General features: G+C 37.2%; 1 protein-coding gene across 15 annotated transcripts in view; it reads left to right on the plus strand.

Moving 5' to 3' along the window:
* The window catches only part of LRATD2 (LRAT domain containing 2), a 714,718-nt gene that overhangs the window by 387,965 nt on the left and 313,178 nt on the right, over positions 1 to 13,575 (plus strand). For 14 of the 15 annotated variants that reach the window (XR_009498431.1, XR_009498437.1, XR_009498433.1 and 11 more), the window contains one exon: positions 1,438 to 1,494. The gene's annotated coding sequence lies outside the window, so the exon portion shown is untranslated. Of the gene's footprint in view, positions 1 to 1,437; positions 1,495 to 7,856; positions 7,971 to 13,575 lie in introns of those variants that run through there. The other variant, XR_009498443.1, reaches the window with a different exon arrangement.

Here is a 13,575-nt window from a genome sequence, read left to right on the forward strand (position 1 = left end):
TCAGAGGTCAGACAAGAAATTCAGGCAAGGTTTTATTGGGAGCGAGAACTCCAACAGTTCCTTAGCAGTGGGGAGGGAGAACAAACAACAGTTTCCCTTGCTGGCTCACTCGCTGAGAGGGGGGCGAGTTGTTCCTTATATGGGGTGAGAGTAAGGGTGTGTCCAGGGGTAGGGCAGGAGCGGTGGCTTAGGTGGTTTACCCACCCCTTAGGTGGTGGTGTGTGCAAGGGCCTGAGCAGTACCCTGCTTTTGCTCCAGCCTCTTCAAAAGTGGCAGTTGGGTTTTTTGGTTTCTTTGTGTCTTTTGTCCAGGATTTGTCCCAACTGTGCATGCAGGCAGTTACTTTAAGTCTCATATAGTTTCTTTGTATTTTGTTGCTCAAAGAGAGGTGTGTCCAGGTGCAAGCATTGCAGCGCTGCAGCAAAGGGTCCCAGGTCCCAGTCTGTCTCAGTATTTAGAAAATATAGTATTTTTTAAAATGTTGATTTGTAAAAATCACTAAAAAATAGATTATGTTAGACTCTTGTAAGAATCACATGGTGTTAATTACTACTGCCATTTACCAAATATTTCCAGATCTCCCACTTCTCAGGCACACAGTGGAATTAGGCTTTCTGACCCCCTTGAGTTTGCAAAGGTCACATGACTAGTTCTGTCCAATGACTTGAAATTGGAAGTGACTCTGGACCACAGCATTCAATGGCCAAGCATTTAATTAATTTAATTAATTTTATGACTCTCTGGAGTTCTTTTATCACTTTGGCAGTTACCAACAATATCAAAGGCAATGGTATCTACTTCAACCTGGTTTCCTAAGCAGCTATGATGTGTCTGACTTTGAGGGCCATGAGCTAAAACTAAATCTTTGCTGTTTTAACCACTGAAATTTGTGAGTCGTTTGTTACTGCAGCATAAGGCAACCTATCCTGGTTGATAAACACTTTAACCCAGGAAGATTTCTCCTTCTGAATTCTTGATGCTTATCACCTGTATTTACTCAATTGTAGGTACTATATCTGCCTTTATAATACTTCTTTCATACTGTACATCTTCTTTGCTCTTCAGATACATGTTACTCATGTCTCCAATTAGAATACAAGCTCCTTCAGGGCAAGAAATGACTCTGGATAAGGTGTTTAACTTCTCTGAGAAATAATTTCTTAATCTGTTAAATGGGAATATTAAAAGCTTCCCCACAGGTTTTCAGGAGAATTGAGATGTGCACACATAGAATATCAACCACAGAGCCTAATACAAAATAGAAAATCAAAAATTATAATTTTCTTTCCTTCTGTTCATCTTTGTGATCCCCACAAAATTTAGCACATTGCTAACTGAAAAGATATACTTATGCACTGAATACCTACTATGTGCCAAGCCCTAACTAGATGCTATTTTAACTCTTATTAAGTATGTATTATTTTCTCCATTTTACAGGTGAGAATATTGAGACTCAAGGAGATTAAGCAAGGGAGTACTTTCACTGCTCAAATGGTAAGAACCAATATTCAAATCTAGCCTAATTCCAAAGCTTGTCCTTGTTTTCCCCTAAAGCACACTGCTTCCTTTGTTGATATAATTATGGACTTATGATTTAATTATGAATTTTATAGAAATAAATGTAGTTTGAGACAATAAGAAAAGTGATATCTTTATCTATTTAACTATCCATCTCTATAATAGTCCTCATTTCTATGAAGCTATTGATTATAAGATATACTACCAATTAAAAACAGTTTTTGGAAAGAAAATACTAACATATGAAAAGTAAATATAGATTTTGTTTCACCTTGATTTTAAAAATTCAAGATGAAAGGGAAAAAGGAGATCGGTTAAAATTGATGAAATACCTTGATATAAGTAGAGACAATGACAGGCACGATATCATGAGGGCATTTTACTTGTATGTTAATGACTTAAATCCTCAAAACAATCCTGAGAAGAAGTATCATTGTCTCCACTTAGTACTGAGAAAATAGAGTAGCTGAGAAGTCCCACAACTAGTAAGAGGTAACCCTGCCAGACTTATCAACGCCATCTTTCTTTACCTGTTAGGCAGAGTTGATGCCTATTTGTGGGGAGTGGTTTGAGATTTCAAAGTCACTGGTCAGTCTCTTAAAAACACCTTCTCGTCCGTCTTTAGATGAAATCAGCTATGAGGCATTTCCTGAGATTGTATGATTGAGTGTGCTGACTACCCTACCCAAGGGTGCAAGGTCCCCAGGGACGTGTCCATGCAGAGCAAGGGAAGGAGCACCACATCCCTGCCTAACCCTTCCTCCCCATGCCTCCCACCACTCTGCCCAGACAAGGGGTTATCACTGTGTGTGTGTCTAAAACCTTGTGAGATAAGATAAGGTCACTCAGGGAGAGCCAGAGACAGCAGTTTCCTCGCCTCAAAAGATAAGAAACTTTGAGCTATATAAGCGAGAAAATTAAAGCTGCAGACTGTTTGGCACCAGAAAACTAAAAAGATCAAAGTCCCAGGATGCCAAGAAATTGATGCTATCAAAGGGCTTGTGCTAATAAAATGGTCCAACATAGAACAAGGATCTTTGCTAGTTGGAGGTGTGCCATTTGCTCCATTACTACCAAGACATCCTAATGATGTCATCTGTGCTATGAATGCCCATGCCCCTCTGAACAGGGGACAGCCTGGGACTGTCCTGTTACTGACACAGGACAGACTTTCCTGGAAATAAGGTTTTAAAGCAAAGGTATTCAATTCCACTTTGCTCAACCATGTTGGCTTCCTAGAAATTGACTAGTAAGGCTCATGTCAGCCCAGCCCCAAGCTCAGTTACCTACCAGGCATGTGGGTCTGTTTTTATCTGGCTACATGGAATAAAACTGTCTTCCAAATGTTCGCCAGCTAATGTAATGTGGAACACATTGCTGCCTAATATTTATCAAAGCTCTGCTGAGGGATACAGCCAAGAATGGCCTGATGGATATGCCACCCCCAGGATTCCACTAAACAGGCTGAAATATGCCCCCAGATTAGGCTCAGTCAATTTAAGCCAGAACTTGACTGTGTCCAATCAGTTCCTTAGGGCATTGTTTTCACTGCCTCGCCCTTTTACTAAATTGTGTCTTGGTGGGAGACCATTAAACTGGATTGAGGGTTGCTGTAAGAAACTGCTCACAGTATTCATCACTGAGTCTACTGAGAGGTGTTGTTGAACACGTCAGTCTTTACATCACATATTGTACTCTTCTTGAGGATCCTGGGGAGAAAGTCCCGTCTGCTCCCAGCAATAAGAATAGAACTGATCAATTTATAGTTTGTAAGTACCGTGAACTATGTAACAGGCAGGGTTTTAAAATTTTCCTTTTGGTTGCCAACTCTTACTAAATAATATTTTCAGCATAAATATTTATAATATGCACATTAAGTCTCATCCTTGCTATTCTTAGGTCTCCTGCCTTGTTTCTCTTTATTATTTTACTCCTAATTTTAACCTATTCCATCTTGCTCTGTATTATACAAGTTACCTTAAATCCCTTTTGGAAAAAAAAATTGGGGTTCTAAATAGACTTATTATACTGTGTTGATGGTAGTACTCTAATAAAAGATCCATTCCTTCATCTTTAAAGTGTTGTTTTTATGAAATTATTTAAATGAAAATGGCTCTGGACAGGACTAAGTGAGGTAACATATTAAACTGTCATCAGTCTCTTATCCATCATTTTCTATTATTTGAATAAAGAAATAGATATCTGGTTGAGGCTCATATTTGCTGTTGACATAAAATGGATGAGGAAGAAAAAATAGAAATAATGGCTTTATAACAAAACAGAATAACAATTTTCTAAGTTCCTCAGAGATCGGAATAATAGGATGACTCCAAAAAAATGAAAGTTAGCTGAGTCATATGTCATGTCCTTCGTTTTAGTTCAAATAACCAATTGCACAAATAGAGAAGGAGAAATCTTCAATTAACTAGAGTTGGAATGGAAAAAAGATCCAAGGAATTTGATTAATTATTAGTTTACTATTTAAGTCAAAATGTGTCACCAACTGATTATAAGGCTAATAAAGTCTTAAGCAGGAGCCACAGAAGACCCATACCTAGTTCACAGTAAGGTAACAATCTCAGAGCATATGTGGCCCTGGTTAATCTATATCTGGAATAGGGAACTAATGAAGGATAATACTTCTTTTAATTGAGATAAGTTTTTAGAGCAGTTTAAGGTTCACAGCAAAATTGAGAAGGAGATACAGAGATGTCCCACATACTCTTTGCTCTCGCACGTGTATAGCCTCCCTCATTATCAATGTCCCCCAAGAGTGGTATATTTGTTGCAATTGATGAACCTACATTGACACATCATTATCACTCAAAGCTCATAGTTTTCCTAGGGTTCACTGTTGGTGTTATATAGTCTATGGGTTTGAACAAACGTGTAATGACATGTATCCAAGATTATAGTATCATACAAAGTATTTTTACTACCCTAAAAATCTTCTCCCACCAACCTTAACTCCTGGCAACCTCTAATCGTTTTACTGTCTTTATCATTTTGCCTTTTCCAGAATGTCATATCGTTGGAATTGTATAGTATGGAGCCTTTTCAGATTGGCTTCTTTCACATTGTAATATGCATTTAAGTTTCCTCCATATCTTTTCATGATTTGATAGTTCATGTTTCTTCAGTACTGAATAATATACCATTGTCTGGATGCACCACCATTTATTTATCTGTTCATCTAAAGAAAGGCATATTGGTTATTTCCAACTTTTGGAAATTATAAACAAAGCTGTCATAAACATTTGTGTACAAGTTTTTGTGTGGACGTACGTTTTCAACTCCTTTGAGTAAGTACCAGGGAGCACTATTCCTACATCATATAAGAGGATGCTTAGTTTTGTAAGAAACTGACAACTTGTCTTCCAAAGTAGCTGTACCCTTTTGCGTTCCCAACAGTAATAAAAGATAGTTCCTGTTGCTTCACATCCTCATCAGCATTTGGTGTTTCAGTGTTTTGGATTTTGGTCATTCAAATAGGTATGTAGTGGGTATTTTATTGTTGTATTAATTTCCATTTCCCTAACGACATAAGATGTAGAACATCTTTTTTTGTGTATATTTGCCATCTGAATGTCTTCTTTGGTGAGATGTCTGTTAAGACCTTTGGCCCATCTTTGATTGGGTAGTTTTTTTTTTTTTTATTGTTGAGTTTTAAGAGTTACAAGTACATATTGGACAACAGTGCGTTATCAGAAGTGTCTTTTGCAAATGTTTCTCTTAGTCTGGTTTTTCTTCTCATTCTCTTAATATTGTCTTTCATAGAGCAGAAGTTTTAAATTGAAATTCCAGCTTATCAATATTTCTTTCATGGATCATGCCTTTGGTGTTATATAATAAAAAGTGATTGCCTTACTCAAGGTCATCTAGGTTTTCTCATATGTTATCGCTTGTGAGTTGTGCAGTTTTGCAACTTCCATTCAGGTCTGTACTTCATTTTGAATTCACTTTTGAAGAGGATGCAAGTTTTGTGTCTAGATTTTTTTTTTTTTTGTATGTGGATGTCCAGTTGTCCCAGCACCATTTGTTGAAATGGCTGTTTTTTAACCCATTGTATTGCCCTTGCGTCTTTGTCAAAGAACAGTTGACTATATTTATGTGGGTCTATTTCTGGGCTCTCTATTCTGTTCTCTATTCTTTCATCAGTAACACACTGTCTTGATTATTGAAGCTTTATAATTCTTGAAGCTGGGTACTGTCAGTCCCCCAATTTTGTTTTTCCTTTGAATATTGTGTTGGCTATTTTGGGTCTTTTGCTTTTTCATATAAACTTTAGAATGAGTTTGGCAATATCCACAAAATAACTAGCTGGGTTTTCATTGGGATTGTGTTGAATCTGTAGATCAAGTTGGGAAGAACTGACAACTTGACAATATTGTCTTCTTATGAATGTCTTCTATTGTCTTATGAATGTCTTATCTACTTGTTTAGTTCTTCTTTTATTTCATTCATCAGAATTTTGTAGTTTTCCTTATATATATCATGTACATATTTTGTGGGACAATGATAATAAGTTACTAAGAATACTGAAAACCATGTCATTTGGGAAATTATTGAAAGCATCATGTTGTACTATGGTGAGATAGGCTGTGTCTTTGGAGTTCAAACATTGCTAGCCACTTGAATTAAGTCTCTTCTACTAGCTGTCTGATTCTTTGTTTCTAGTGAGAATTTATTTAGCAGATTGCTTTTCTCCCTGGGAGGAAAGGGCAACACATAGATGACATGGAGATCCATATGGGATCATAAAAAGGTAAAAAAGAAGACAATTTTTAGAGACTGCTCAGAGCCAAAAAGTAGAGAAAAGTCTAAAAATTATATCAGAAAGGTAGTGGGAAATAGAATCTGCATGAAATTGAATTCAGAATATACAGCTGAACCTTGAACAATGTGGGAGTTAGGGACACCAATCCCTGAGCAGTTGAAAATTCACATATAGTTTTAAAGTTGGCCCTTTGTATCTGCCCTTCCACATCCATGGATTTAGCCAACCGCAGATCATGTAGTACTTTGGTGCATGTTTGTTGAAAATAATTTTCATATAAGTGGACCCACACAATTCAAATCCATGCCGTTCAAGGGTCAACTGTACATACCAAGTGAGATAATTGTGTTTTAGAAAACAAATTATGATGGTCGGTATATCAGATATATATATTCCAGATCTTTTTCTACTTGAACAAAAACTAGACTATCAAATTCATGAGTCAAATCACAGAAACTGATAATCATAGCAACTTGCCGAATTAACCATAGTAGGCATAGTGAAAAGAAAAGGAGATGAGTTCAAATCCACACACTATCACTTAATAGTTATGTTAACTTAAGCAAGATTAACTCCATTCAACTTCAAGTTTTTCAAATGAAAAATAAGAAATAAAAAAGGTGCTTCCTGTCTAGCTCACAGGATTGACACATGACTTAAAAATGAGATCATATTTTATAAAGTATTTTGCAAACTGTAATATGCTAGAAGACTATTATTTTCATCATGACTGTTATGATTAAATAAATTTCATAACGATCAAAGGCACTGAGTAATTGTGGACCTCAGTCTCAAGTGGAGCTGAGTGCTCAAGTCTAATGCTCCCAGGGGAGAGCCCGTGACTTCAAGAAGCATATATATTAATAATAGTGAGTCTGACAAGGAGAGAGGGATGTAAGTGCTGAGGTGATTCAGCTTTTATTCCCTTGTCAGTTAATATAATAGTTACACCTAGAGAGAATACCATATGCCTTCCAAGATGTATGAGTCTTATTAATTCTACATCTTTTGTTTTCATGGATAGCAGAATAGAATGAGGTTTATCATTTTGAAAGCACATGTTATAATAACGTAACATTTTATATAAAGGAAGTGAGAAATCTGGATATCCATGATAACAACAAAAAATTAAAAAACAGAGGAAGGAGTATGAGAAAAGCAAATCCCAAGTGGTGACAAAGTCAAAAGTAACTTTCAACCATTGAAATATTTGATATAGTCTGTGTTGAGCAAAATAATGGCCTCCCAAACTTGTCCACAACTTAACCCCCAGAACATGTGAATATGTTATGGTATCGGGCAAAGCGGAATTAAGGTTGTTAGCAGGTGACTTGAAAATAGGGGTATTAAACTGGGTTATCTGGGAGGGCCCAATTAAATCACAGAATCCTACTCCATGAGAAACAAAGATCAGAGAGAGAGAAATGCAACATGAGAAGGACTCAGCCTCGTTACTGGCTTTGAAGATGGAGAAAGGAAGCCACGAGTCAAGGAAATACAGGTGGCTCCCAGAAGCTGGGAAATGCCCTCAAATTACAGCCAGTAACAAACTGTCGCACAGTTACAGGAAACGGAATTCTGCCAACAACCTGAACAAGCAAGAAAATGGATTCTCCCCTGGAGCATCCGGAAGGGAATGCAGCTTGCTGACAGCACTTTGATTTAAGCACAATGAGACCCCATAACAGATTTCTGACCTCCAGAGCTGTAAGGTAATAAATTTGTGTTAAGTTGTTAAGTTTGTAGTAATTTGTCATGGCAGCAGTAGAAAATTAATGCATAGTCTTCTTAGTATGATAAAGAGCACTGTGTAATGTGAGGCCTTCATACATATCTTAAATAGGCTATTAAAAAATAAGATGTTTATTATGACTTGATTTTCCTAGTAATAGGAGTGATTTCTCATCCAACATCCAGGTGTTCCTAAGGCAAAAGTACAACCAGTTAAGTATGGCCAGGGGAATAGCTGAATGCTGGGTTACACATATTCTAGAACAGCATAAGAATAGTCAGTAGAGATATCTTAGGAGAAGCACTGGCAGGAAATATCTTAAGAAGATGCTTTATTTGCCCCCAAAGAGTGAATGTAAGGGGGAAGAATATGGTAAAAGCAAAGATAAACAAGGTATTTCTGGCAGAAGATATATAAGGGGACAATAAGAACATGGAAAATTATTAAACATTATGAGTTATTTGAGAAATGCCAATTAAATGTAGGGGGTACCACTTCACACCCACTTGAAAAGATAAAATTTAAATACTGACAAAACCAAATGTTGATGAGGATGTGGAACAACTGGAACTCTCATACATTGGTCATGGGAGTGTATAATGGGCTATAGAAAAGTCCATTTCCTTCTGGCCCTAAGCCCATGCTACGTTCACTCTACTACACTGGTTAATTATTTACAGAGCATCTAATGTATGTCAGACACTGTGCAGGGTCTAGGGATAGAAGAGTGAACAAGAACACAAAGACACAGTTGCTGAAGTCATGGAATTCACAGTCTAGTGCAGGAAACAAATATTAATCAGAGAGCCAAAGAAATAAAAATAAATTTAGAGTTGCAACTCTGATAAATTACAGAAAAATATATTTTGTGTTATGAGAACACATAATACTGGGCATTTATCTAGTTAGGGGAATATCAGAGATTTCTGCATAGAAGTGATGATTCAGTGGGCATAATCCTTGGGGAAGGTAATTTTTTGTTGTTGCAGGTGTTTTATTATTATTGATACTATTATTTTACTAGGAATGTCTAAAGTCAGGAAAACCACTGAATTGGAAGAATGTTAAAAACAAGATAGATGCCTATCTCTCTGAGAAAGGTAGATATCTGTCCTGCCCAGAGAGAACATGCCCACTCAAGGTCCCTTTTAATTTCATGATCTAGTTATTTTATGATATAATGTACTGGAAAGAATTAAAAGCAAAAACAAAAAACCTAGGTTCACATTCCAACTCTATTATTAAATTCCAGCTCGAGAAATACAGAGATTCAGAGACATTAAATTCTTATTCAATATCACACGGTCTATAAATGATTGGGTTAGGCAGCCTTGGACAACTCAGGCTTTTATTTAGAGTTGAAAGTCTTGTTTATTCCATAGTGAAGTAGGTATGTTGTTGCTGAGAGGCAGGGAAATAGATATAGGGAACATTGTCATTTCTTTTTTTTTTTTTTATGTTAAAAAAATATATATTTATTTCAATTTTCAGATGCTTCAACTGTTACAGGCCATCATGATTTAAATAAGAGGAAAAAAAAATTTGTGAAAGGAAAAGAAACCTTTTGTTTAGAGAACCATTGTCATTTCTTGCCCAGATTCCCTCTGATTTACTTACCAGTTCTGTGCACACATCCACCAGTTTCTATACATTTGCTCCTACTGCCTTACATCTACAATCTTCCAAGTGCTGTTTCTGAACTACTAGAGCCATTTGGGTTATGTGCACAGGAAGATGGAAGTTTCTTCCCCACCCACCCCATAACCCATAGCCAATGACTGACTCCTGTGGGAAGACAAAAGCTCAGCTCCCTTGCCTTGAGGCTGGAGACACTTTGATGTGTAATGTATATTGCAGAGAACTATGCAGGATTAGGCTGAGACTGGTACTTTGCCAGAAATTATACTCTTCCTGGGGTCCTTCTTCCCCATCCCTTACCAGTTTCTTCCTGGAACATTTCCTTAATAAATCACTTATGCATGAATCCTCATCTCAGGATGTGCGTCTAGTGAATGCAGTCTAAGAGCAGGTGAGAGCTAACCTCCCAGACGGTAGGTGAGAATCTCTGACCCAGCTTGAGAGAGGAAGAGGCTAACAAGGCAGGCTCCTGAGTTCTGGCAGAGCAGGCTGTGTTCTCCTCAGCAGGCAGACAACTCATCGCCTGTTAAAATTTCCACGTGGTCTTTAAGGGAAATCCTCTGGTAGACCAATGACAAAGAGCAGTACCATCAATCCAGAGGGAACTATCAGTGGCATCAGTGAGCACGAGCTACAGATAGATACCCAAAGAGATGAAAGCCTCGGAAAGCTTGTACCCAGTCTCACTCTCCAACTCAGAATACATTGTACTAGAACTTTCCTATTTCCGAGGCTTTTTAGAGATAAAAGATTCCATATCCTGCTTTATTTAAAACATTTCACCAGAAACCTATTCCATGACACAACCCAAATCCTGTCTTGAATTTAAATTTAGGTGCAGGCTGGTAAGAAAGGTGGAAGAGAAGTTTGTTGAGTTTCTGTTATGTACCAGAAATTTTCTATGCAATGCCATTTAATCCTCCCCATAATACTCTTAACTACCATTACCCCCATTGTAAAGGTGACAAAACTGAATCACAGATCTCTTAGGTAAATGACCCAAAGACACACGGCTTACAAGCCAAAGATCTGGAGTTTGAAATCACGTGTGTTTGGACACAAAGCTAGTACTCACTCCCATACATCAATCAGCCTCCTTCCTACAACCTGCAGACCCAAAGCTGATAGAGAAGCTGTCAACCTTTTTAAATTCTAAGACTCTTGTATAATACTTCATTGAGAAGGCAAGGGTACAATCCAACTATGGTGACTTAAATAATATTGACAAGTATTATAACATATGAAAATTGGAGGTCAGCAGATTCAAGGCTGGTTCAACAACCTGACAATCTCATTAGGAGTCCAGAATCTTCCCATATTTCTGCTTTAGCATTGCAAGCTCGTTGGTAAAGTCTCTCCTCATGATTACAAGATGATATTACAACTTCCAAGGTTAGGAGAAGAGGTGAAAGGGAGCAAAAAGAAAAGGAAGGGCATCTTTGTGGATGTCACTCTTGTATTTCATAAAAATAAATTATTCTTATAAATTCTCTCATAAGCTGTTGCCTCCTGTTACTTGCCCACCCCTCGTTGCGAAAGCAACTGGAAAAGTAAATATCTGACAAAAGGAAATGAGACACTGTGAAAACTATGATTTGTTTCTAGCAATAACGTTTTATCTCATAGGGCTGGGAACATGGCTTTTAAATCAGTGTTTTACAAACTGAGAAAGAGGTATACGGTAGTTGGTAGGAAAAAGCACTGTTTACTATATGGTGAGAAATAGATCTGAAAACTTAGCTTTCTGTCCACATTCTCCCAGTTCAGGTAAGCTCCTGAAATCCCTGGAGACACAGAGAATTGTTCCTGCTCCTAAAGCTATATGCTGAGATTATGTCAGAGGGCAAGAGTTGGAGGAAGGCCTGAAACAATAGCATTTGACACCTATTTGATTCATTTCTTGACAGCACCCAGGATGAGAATGAAGAAGAGTGATAAGAGATAAAGAGAATTTTCTTTGTTTTCATCCTGTTACAGCTACTGACCCCAGTCATGCATACCCCAAAGGGACAAAGTTCAGCCAGCACATCGCGTGAGTGCAACATTTTTAGTAAGAGCAATGACCAAGTACAACAACCAATCGGTTTTTTTAAAATGACAACCCTAGTCCCTAGAAACTCATCTCCTGCTGCTGCCATCTGGTATCACCTACCATGAACTTGACCCTGGCACAGATGAAGAGAAGGGAGTCTTTTATTTTCAGAGTCCTACATGTTAGAGAGAAGGAAAATATAGAAAAGGGAGAGAGATTGAAAGTTTGGCAAATCCAGTTCTGGAAAATGGACAAATGTGGAGAAGTGATGTGCAGAATTTGACACTGAGATTTTGAACAATGATAAAGGTCCAGGGCGGTTCCAACGCCACACTGCCTGAAATGGAAACTTCTATGTGATAACGTTCTTATTAAGTGGCAGAGGCACATCCTGAAGCACAAAAATGACTCACTTTTCATCTTATGGACCTAAAATTTTATATAGACTTACATAGAATTGCAGTAATAATAGTAAATATGTGTTAAGCATAATCTGCTTGATAGGTTTTGCTTTACACCTTTCAGCTAGATTACTTCTTTTAATACTTATAAAAACAACTCTATGGAAATGACACTGTTATTATTTCCATAGTACAGATGAGGAAACCGAGGAACAAGAAGTTCACAAAACTAGTAACTGACAGAGGCAGGATTTGAACTCAACAGAGCTGGTGTTCTCACCTACTAAGCTAGATCTTTCTAGAAATGAGGTCCCCTTAGTATAGTCATCTAGCTGGATGTTAACAGGTACACCCCCCAACATCCACACATGCAAACAAAATGGCTGGTGGTCAAAAACATTTGGTAAATGCTGTTTTAGGCAGTGTTAAGCATCTTCCAAACTTATTGACTCAGTAGTCTTTTATTTTCTAGAGAATATTTGGAGATGGATATTTCATGTAATCAACTTCAGGATGAGAAGCTTTAAAGACAACCTGTAATGAATTCAGATAGGGATAAACCTCCTCAAGGCAGCAGTCATCAAGTTCTCATTATTTCATCAGTCTGTTCTAGTCTTGATGCCATTTCAAGAAGATAATAACAATAAGTAAAATAATAGTAAATAATAACATTATTATCTGAGTTTACATGTTTTCAGTGTGCTGGGCATTACTTTAAATGGTTTCCATATGATTTCTTATTTATTCTACATAACAACTTGATAATGTAGTGACTATGCCCTATTCATTATTCCCATTTTGCAAATGAGGAAACCAAGAAACAAGGGAGGAGATATGGGGATATATGTACATGTATAGCTGATTCACTTTGTTATAAAGCAGAAACTATCACACCATTGTAAAGCAATTATACCCCAATAAAGACGTTTAAAAAAAAAAAACAAAGATCTTAAATAACTTGGCCAAGGTCTCAAGTAATAACTGTCACCAATATTTTAATTCAGTCAGATTGACTTAGTCGAAATGAAAATTCAGATTTTTAAGACCCACATAATTACCTGCAGAGTTTTAATTCAACCTTTTAGAGAATGAAAGGATTAATTGGGAATGACTAAAACTACAGGGATTACAATGTTCTGTATTTAATGAATGAGCTAATTTTAAATAAAAACATAGTAGACAAATTATTAATACTATGGGATGTTGCTCTGGCATTAGCTTTTAATTCCACCGTGTTAGTAACAAGATGCATTATTCAGCCAGGTATAGCCACAGGGAAACCTTTGTCTCTTTGTCACTTCTGGCTGATGGTTTTCTTTTTATAATCATTATTGTTGCTCGTATACGTTTGGACCCGAGTACACAGAATTGAATTCATTGTTCTCCTAAGTTCATGGTGTGTCATCACCATTGTCCATGCCAGCGCTCACTTTTACTTTATTTTACCATTATTTTCACTTATCTGCCACCTCTAATT

Source organism: Balaenoptera ricei, chromosome 17 (genome assembly GCF_028023285.1).
Source record: "Balaenoptera ricei isolate mBalRic1 chromosome 17, mBalRic1.hap2, whole genome shotgun sequence".
Taxonomy (NCBI): Eukaryota; Metazoa; Chordata; class Mammalia; order Artiodactyla; family Balaenopteridae; genus Balaenoptera; species Balaenoptera ricei.